Here is an 8,859-nt window from a genome sequence, read left to right on the forward strand (position 1 = left end):
AAATTGAAGTTTGAAAACTATTTAGTTTTTATATTTAAAATCATTAAAAAATTGACATTAAAAAAAAATTTGTGATGATTGTGTTAGTTGATGATAGTGGTGGTAGAATTTCACTAAGTTAACATTAATATTGGAAATTTTACTGTATTAACTTTAGTTTTTTTTTTTTTTTTGAATTAGACAAAAAGGATGCTCTGAAACCGGTTATTTTATTTTATTTTTTAAATTTCTTAGACAACTCAGACCTTATTGGATATATCTCAATGAGATGCTTATAGAAGGAATAAGCTCTTCCCTGTAACTCATCGTTCCACTCATCTCCATACCTTTCTTGCGAATCTTAATCTGAGCTCACATAGATGATCTAAATTTTCTATCTGATAGGTCTCACAATAAAGATTATTCACAAGAAAAAAATCAACTTCGTCGGACAACTATAACCACATGAACAAATCACATTTTGTTTAGTAAATGAGAAATGCTTTTCGCACATAAGATGTGTTTGTCTTTGGTGAGGCAAAGTTTGTAATTATCCTATTCACAATAAAATTATTAGGTAAGGCTGGCCAAATGACCATTTAAAATAAGCATAAAAAAATAAATAAATTTATCTCTAATCATTTTTAAGTATGTGCCCTATTATTTCAGGGAAGGGAAAAATAATTTTAAGCAGTCATTCCTTGCAAGAAACATAAAATGAAATTGTTACATTTTGTTTGCACAACCCTCATATCAAATTTTTTATCTTTTCATGTGACTTTTATCTCATGTGATATGGTTTTTTTCTAAATATAATGGGTGTTATACATATATAGATATATATATATATATATATGATATCTACAAAGTTGTTATATATTACTGAAATAATTCACCTTAACATTTCACCTCCTATGCGACTCCCGTGTTATTGCTCTGCACTTGTGTTATGTTATGCCTACAACAACCAATGCCTTTTGTTCAATTTCTTATGTTCTTTTCATAGTCTCTGCCCCCATAAAAACCCTCTTCATCATAAATGATCCGTTTGCCCCGAAATGACCTGGACCAATAGGGAAATCCCAATTCATTGGGCCTTTAATCAAATAGAAAGCCCCAAGGGCGCCATATTCTAGGAGCCCAAACTATGTGATTGAATAAATCCTCCTCTATCTGTTGCGGGTCAAGGGCTCCTTCCCCTTCTTCAAACTCCGATTTGTATTTTTAATGGAGAAATCTCTGATCAAGGATAGAATAAGATCCGTTTTGCATCATATCTAAGGGATTCCTTGGTTCGGGTCGACGAAGCAATATCACTCGATCATTATCAAACTGACTGCAATCTTTTTCTGTCCGTGAGGATCCCACCAGAGCGCTTTTTTAGCATGGAATTTACTTCCATTATAAAATGCGATCACACATATCATTGATGTTAACAGGCATTAATTGAATGGGAATACCATATCATTGATATCCAACATTATTGTACTTCCTTTAATGACACATACATCTCCAAATACATAGATACAATAAGCACACAGTAGGGGTGGTGTTATTTAATATTTGCAGGTCATGTGTATATAGGAAGTCCTTTTGTGTTAACTTACCACATTGAAAGCAAACAAAAGATGGGAAGCAAGAATAGGTGCTCATAAGAGGAGTATTGAGCTTTGTTTCAACACACTTACCCAGACGGGTCAATGGGTGATGAAGAAAGCCCATGGCCTACGTTAGTAACCTTGATTGCACTTTGTAAGGGTGCTTGCCTAAGGTCTACCCAAGTTTCCCAAGCTTACGTCATAATTTGTGATAGTAGGGGCATGTGTTTGTGCTGCCCTTGTCCTATTCTAAATCCCAACTCATTTGTGTTGTTAGTCTTGCTGCTTTTTTACTTAAAAATTTTGTTTTTGAAACTAGAAATACAGCCCCAACAAAACCAAAAAGTTTATGCAAAGCCATCTAGGATAGAGGATAACAATTTTGGAAGGAATGGAAGCAAACTTTTCTGAATTTTTCAAAAATTTTAAAAATCTAATACTTGACCATTATGCAATATGTGAAGCCAAATTCAGTGGTTGGGATTGGGATCCTAATGCTTAAACTAAATGGATGAAGAATTGAAAATTAATACAATTATGTGAAGTGAATAAGTTGAGGAATAGGTCTCATTTCTCGAAGTGATTTGAAAAACAGGACCATGAACTACCTTCTTTTTTTTTTTCTTTTTTTTTTTTTTTTGCAATTAAAATTTCTAAGTGAAGCACATTTTGCTAAAAAAATCAATTTATTTATTTTTTTGATATACCATGAGATCACATTGCATAGGAAAACATCTTCAAAATTGAAATGTCAAAATATAATATGCCATCTTTTTTTTTTTTTTTTTTGTGTGCGCGCGCACTCGCGCGCTTGCTTTGGCCTGTTTTGCACTGTCTCAATTCTCAAACTTGAATAGTTGATGCAAACAAATGCCCACCCCCTTTTTATGTGTTCCACAGCTTCCCAAACAAAGTAACTAATATAACAAAAGAAATAAATAAATATAGAAATGAAGGTATCCAACTCAAAATCAGCAAAACATCTCTCTCATATTTGCATATTAAATTCCCACATACCAAGTGCTTATTTTAAAACCTTGAAACAAACATATCATTGTCTGTTTGGATGTTTTTACTTAGCAGAAATTAGTTGAGATTTGCATGAAATCCCACATCGAACAAACACGAGAGAGAAGAGGCTCGCATGAGTGTATAGATGAGGAGCAGGTAGCAACATAAAACATACTTACCTGGATGGGGTCAATGGGTGATCAACAAGACCCATGGCCTAGGTTAGTGACCTCCATTGCACTTTGGAGGGGTGCTCGCCTAAGGTCTACCCAAGTGGTGGAGCCTACGTCATAATTTGTGGTAGTGGGGGCCTGTGTTCGCGCGGCCCCTAACCTGAAAATTGCTCCAAATTTTTGTTGTGGTTGATTTCTAGCATAACCGGGGGTTAATCTCTTATGCCCTTTGTAGTCTTGATGGTGAGAAAGTTTTGTATTTTGCCTCCTAAAATAATAATTCTAATTTTATTTCTAAACCTGTAGGCAAATTAAAAAGCCACGGGCATACGTTTTATTCTCAATAGAATGATATGTATTAGAGAGATATATAACCACACACATCATTAGACGGAATGATATCTCTATCTCTGATGAGATGGGGTTGTTGGGTTTCTTTTCTCATCATCTAAATAAGGTGAATCATTCAAATTTTATGGATCTCCTCGTGAGTCATGCTACTATTGACTCCCAACCTAGGTCTAAACCCAACCCAATTTCCAACAACAAAAATGTTTGAGACCTCTAAATGAGGAGTTCTATAGGTGGGCCTCACCTTATGTTTTGATGTTTTAGTTTGTGATGTTGCATTTTTTTATTTTTTTTATTTTTTTAATGTATTGTCACATCATTAGAGTTGGTATTAGAGTTTCAACTCTAGTGCTCTCTATCATCACTCTTCTAACAAAACCATTTAAAGTGACAAGAATTATTTGCAAATTTTGGCCAGTTTTCAATATCAAAAGGCCTTATTTCATCAAAGCAGTTCCACCTTTTCTTGTTTCATCAGTTCTATTGTTATGAACCACTATTTTCATTAACAACTCTACTGGGCAGTAGTATGAATAAAAGAGAGAGTTGTTTTGTTATCTAATAATTTTATTTGAACGCCTAAACTAATGGGTGTTTTGAAAAGTTGGTAAAAAGCTAGCTTGTTGGCTTTTTTGGTGGCTTTTTTGTGGCTTTTTTGGGAGAAGTTGGTAAAAAACCAAAAAGCCAACTTTTTACCAACTTTTCAAATTACCCCTTAATCATCTATCCAGCATTTCGACCGAAGATTGGAGAGAGGTAACTGGGGCGCAGAATCCTCAGTTGAAAATTCCTATGTTACTCTCTGTTTCAACTATGAGAACCCATATTTAATTATTTTTAGGATATGAATAATAAATTAATTTTATCTAAAACCTATTTAATAAATGTATTAATGTATAAATTAATTAGAAACTATCCCAATTTAGTCGCTAACAAAAATATTCTTAAGAATAATAATTTTGTAGGTATTCAATGATTTTCGTTTTGTAACTATTTTTGTAACTCAATAATTACCCTTATGGTGTGTTTGGTTGGGAAATTTGGAAAGAGAAATAGAAAAGATGTGTGAAATTAGTGAATTTTAGATATATTTTATTCACATTTCACCTACCTTTTTCATTTCTCTTTCCAAATCTCTCCTCAAATCCTTCAACCAAACAGAGCATAACTAAATATCTTAGTTGAAAACTTCATCTAATTGATTTTTAAGGAACTAAAACACATACACATTTATACAAATTTATTATTACAAAAATAATAATAATTGCATTAGGTGCCTTTGCATGCCAAGCCTATAGGATAGGTTATGCTCTTGATTTTTGAGAGACTTGATATCAATCACAATTATGAGAAGAGCAAAGGGTTAGATATGTTTTATGAGTCTATTTATGCAGATTCTAATTCTTAACTAATCGGAGAGAGTGAAAGCTAAGATTTAAAAGAAAAAAATTCGGAGCTTTAGGGAAAAAAAAATTTCTTTTGATAGCAAAGTTAAGAGTTGGGAGAGAAGAAGATGAGAAGGAGAATGGTTAGAATCTTCCTACTATTTCACGACCCCATTTTGACTTCATTGCTAAGTAAGAAAACCCTCAAAACCTTCTCATTCTTTTTCTTCAATTTCAGAATATATTCAAATACTAATAAGCCTTAAAAAAAATCTTGATAGAGCTTTGTTTGTAATTACATGTGAATTTGTGAAATATATATTAGATGTTTGAAAATTATTATATATTGCTAAATTTAAAATCATGATATAATCTTGAATTTAGGCTTGCTTGTGTAATTTGTGATATTTAATAGATGATTTAAGATTTTATTTGATTTGATCATATGATTCTTAAATCTGCCAAAAGTTTGTACGAATATATAGACAATTTTATACTCAAAATTTCAATATGGTTTCTTCTACAAAGTTGGTAAGAATGATGTCTAGATCATCCAATTATTCTATTTTGGTACGAATTTAAATGGAATTTTAATTCAATATGGATTTTTAGACAGATTATGCTTCATGTTTGAAAAATTACTAAAAATTCTATATTAGACCAAATCTAGTATTTTCTGAGTAAAAAATTAAATTTGAGAAGTATAGTTTCATCCTCAATTTTTATATTATGGATTTGATTTTTGAATTTCAGTGTGGAATTATTTTAAGAAAATGTGACGAATTTGTGTTATGTAGCTTTTTGTAATTTTATAGAATTATTTATAATTCATTTTCAGGAAATTATTTTTGAAAAATGACATAATATGTTTGCTGAACATTCCTGAAAATTATATGAATTTTAGAATTGTCTAAATAATTTATTTGTAATTTTAACTACGAAATTTAAGTTCTAAAAATTTTGGGCAGAATATTAAAATAATCACGATTACCATTTCAATTATTTATTAGAATTAAAAATAATTTTTGTTCTAATTTACTTAATTGAATCTTGTAAATTAGTAATGCATGTGTAATGTTGTGATTTATTTTTGTATTTAAAATTATTATTTCACTTGATGGCTTGATTTACCTGTTTATAATAATATGTACATTGATTGATTATTGTAGAACATAATTGTAAATATTTTCTCTTGAAAATTGTAGTAAAATGGTATAACATTGATGGTGACCTAAATTTGTAATTATTAGTAATTATTATGAAAATTAACTAAAATGATCAACGGGGTGTACGAAATTAAAGGTTGATAGTTAATATCGGTTGTTCAGGATGAGTCCTGATTTTATGTAATTCTTGTCCAAAACCCTAAGATGGCACGAGACATATTTGAACCCTTATCAGTATTCGGTTTTAGAATAAGGGTGAATGTGTGGGTGGCACATAGGGAGGATACGTACCCCTGATAAACTGTTCTCTTGGGGCAAATCACGAAAACCACTACTTGGGTATGTAACTCTGGGCATGACCGTCCTTGGTAGTCACAGTTTGTAACACTTAATTATTTAACCAATGGGAGTTTTAAATTAACCATGAGCCATAGCTTAGTGGTTGGTAAGTTAATATCTTTGGTGAGATTTTGAGTGTCACCTAATTTATTAAACTTGTTGAAATTATTTTAATATTTGTAAGTTATATGTTTGCAATTATATTGTTATATCATGCTTATAATCTCATTATTTTTCTCGTAAAAATAAAAGTAGGTTTGTTGTGTTTTCTTTCTGTGCTGAAAAACTCACATATATTTTTGTTACCCTTGCATTTTATGCCAAATTTTGACCCAAAAAAAAAAGGAATGGAAGTTGAAAATGGGGTTGATGGTAACGTAGAACTTTGGCCGACTTGAAACCATGACTAGAGTCAAATAAATTTTATAATCTTATATATTAACAATTAAAGACTTTGTGATTTCATTTAATGTTGTATTTGAACATTTTAAGTTTTTTTTTTATTTATTTATTTAGTGTTGTTTGAACCTTTGGTCATGTATGAGAGTTACAATTTCTAAATAAAATGTTAAGTTTTTAATTTAATAAGTTATTTTATTTATTTAATTTCTCTTGATATTTCAAAATTTTGAGACATTACATCAACATAGTGTTTAATTATACCTTAAGCATTATGTCTGAATATTCTTATATGATCTATTGATTATGACTTATATATAATTTGAGACGAGGAGAGAAAAGATCCATAACCAAAAATTGGTATTTAAATTGGCTCTTTGTGCTTAGGCTTGACAATCATTACTTCATTGGTATACATTGGGATTGAAAAAGGATCGCACAATGTATGTCACACTACACCATGTATGTCGCACTACACGACAAGTTTTGAGGGAGTTTTTCAAGGAAAAAAAAAAGAAAAAAACTTCTTATTTGATCATCAATAGCCTCCCAGGGAAAGCCTACTAACTGTCATGCAAGACATTATTCTATATGGGGTTTCTATGTTTTGCTATTTTAATTATCAATGGACAAAATATAATGAAAACAGCATTAATAATAAAGTAAAGTTTTTCACAACAGTAGGCTTCGTTCACTTATCACACTTGTCAAGAGTTTTGATGGCAGTATTTTCACAAAAAAGATATACGATAAGAAAACTTAATTTCTTATATGTATTTGTTCATTGGAAGATGAATTTTGCCAAAAAGATATTGTAAAATTTAGTTGTTCAGTTTTTCAGTGTATGTGTGTGAAAACATATATTTTGTGGTTAAAAGTAACGTATGTTGAGATCCCTGTGACAATATCCTCAATTTTTTGTGAGATATATACATTTTGAATAAAAACTTATTTTAGTAAGAAAATTAAAAATGTGAGTTTCATAAGTTTCTCACTAATGCAACAGTTATATGATTTTTTTATTTCTTTTATTTTCTTATACTTTTCCAATCAACCGAACAGGGTCGTAGTCACCCAAAGGAGCCATGTTGTTGGAAGGCTTATTTTGCTTCAACTATTGCTCCCAACCACAGGCATAGTTAGTAGAGGGAATTTTGCAAATTTGCAAATAAAACTATCTACTAGATGGAATTGGAATCTGTTTGATGATTAATCATCTCAAAAGCTGTAAAACCAACATTTCACTGCATGTTGTTTAGAAGTTTGCAAGGCACAACCTCCATGTCAAGACGTTGCCGTCATTCCAACATTGAGCAAACATGAAGCAGGAGAGGCAATTGTGAGGCAATAGATAAGGATCACTAAAACATATTTACCTGGACGGGGTCAAATGGGTGATTAATGAGGCCCATGGCCAAGGTTAGTGACCTCCATTGCACTTAGGAGGGGCGCTTGCCTAAGGTCTATCCAAGTGGCAGAGCCTACGTCATCATTTGTGGCAGTGGGGGCCCGTGTTCACGCAGCCCCTATCCAAACTTAGTTCTATATTTATGAGTTGTGCTCGAATGGATTTGCATAAATGTTGAATATTCTTACATGTCAATCTCCCGAAGAGGGGAAAAAAAGGCAGCAAATCTAAGAAAGTCGAAAACTCTTCAGCAGAGCTGTGTGAGCATGAGTTATTTCTCATACTGACCTGAAATTATTTATTGTTTCACTTTGTTCTAATTTTCACAATTTAAAATTTTCAAAATTTTCAATTCCATCCCTAACAAATTATGTTCTCATTTTGGTCATTAAAAGTTTTCCCATTTTGGTCATTAAACATATTAAGTTTTCCCATTTTGGTCCATAAAACCAAACCCAACATAATCTCAAAACCATCCCCACCCCAAAATCCAACTAATCTCGAAAATCAACTTCATATAGGTGCACGAAAATGAAAACAGGTATGCATCATTCAAGTAAAGAGGCTGCAAGTTGAAGTATTGAGGCTAGTGGAAGAGATCAGGTAGTAGGTCAGGAGGGGCAGGTGGTCAGTTGTGGATTGGGGTGATAAGGTGCATAGAGGAGGGAAGAGAATAGGAGAGTAAAGGAAAGTGAAAGTTCTTATGGCACCATTTTTAGAATTTGAACTAAAAATGGAGAAAATTTGACAATTTAGAGATCAAAGTAAAAGAATCTTTTATCAAGGGCCAAAGTGAGAAAAGAATCATACTCTATGGGGAGAAAGTGTAATTTATCCTATGTATATTTCCATTTTTCTTTCCCTTAATAATAAATTCACGATCCAATCCAAACATAAACATAGCTCCTCTCCGGAGCTTTTGGCAATTTTGTGCAAAATATCAGTTCTCTTAATGCGAAGGCACAATTAGGGAGCAAGTAGTGCTAAATTCAGAAAATGAAGGGAATGCCTCTCTATCTTTGATTGCACTACCAGTTGTCAAGCTAAATT

At 31.9% G+C, this 8,859-nt stretch overlaps 3 non-coding genes across 3 annotated transcripts; all 3 read left to right on the forward strand.

Moving 5' to 3' along the window:
- The first annotated feature begins 1,659 nt into the window (after positions 1–1,659).
- LOC145820756 (U1 spliceosomal RNA) lies at positions 1,660–1,819 on the forward strand. The gene has a single exon (XR_014362824.1). It is a non-coding gene; the product is annotated as a U1 spliceosomal RNA (small nuclear RNA).
- A 940-nt stretch (positions 1,820–2,759) lies between these two features.
- Positions 2,760–2,920, forward strand: LOC114261928 (U1 spliceosomal RNA). Its single transcript, XR_003629174.2, has one exon. It is a non-coding gene; the product is annotated as a U1 spliceosomal RNA (small nuclear RNA).
- Positions 2,921–7,769: 4,849 nt separating this feature from the next.
- Positions 7,770–7,931, forward strand: LOC114312810 (U1 spliceosomal RNA). The gene has a single exon (XR_003646958.2). It is a non-coding gene; the product is annotated as a U1 spliceosomal RNA (small nuclear RNA).
- Positions 7,932–8,859: the final 928 nt, after the last annotated feature.

This window comes from Camellia sinensis, chromosome 2 (genome assembly GCF_055761805.1).
Source record: "Camellia sinensis isolate YWXY chromosome 2, ASM5576180v1, whole genome shotgun sequence".
NCBI lineage: Eukaryota > Viridiplantae > Streptophyta > Magnoliopsida > Ericales > Theaceae > Camellia > Camellia sinensis.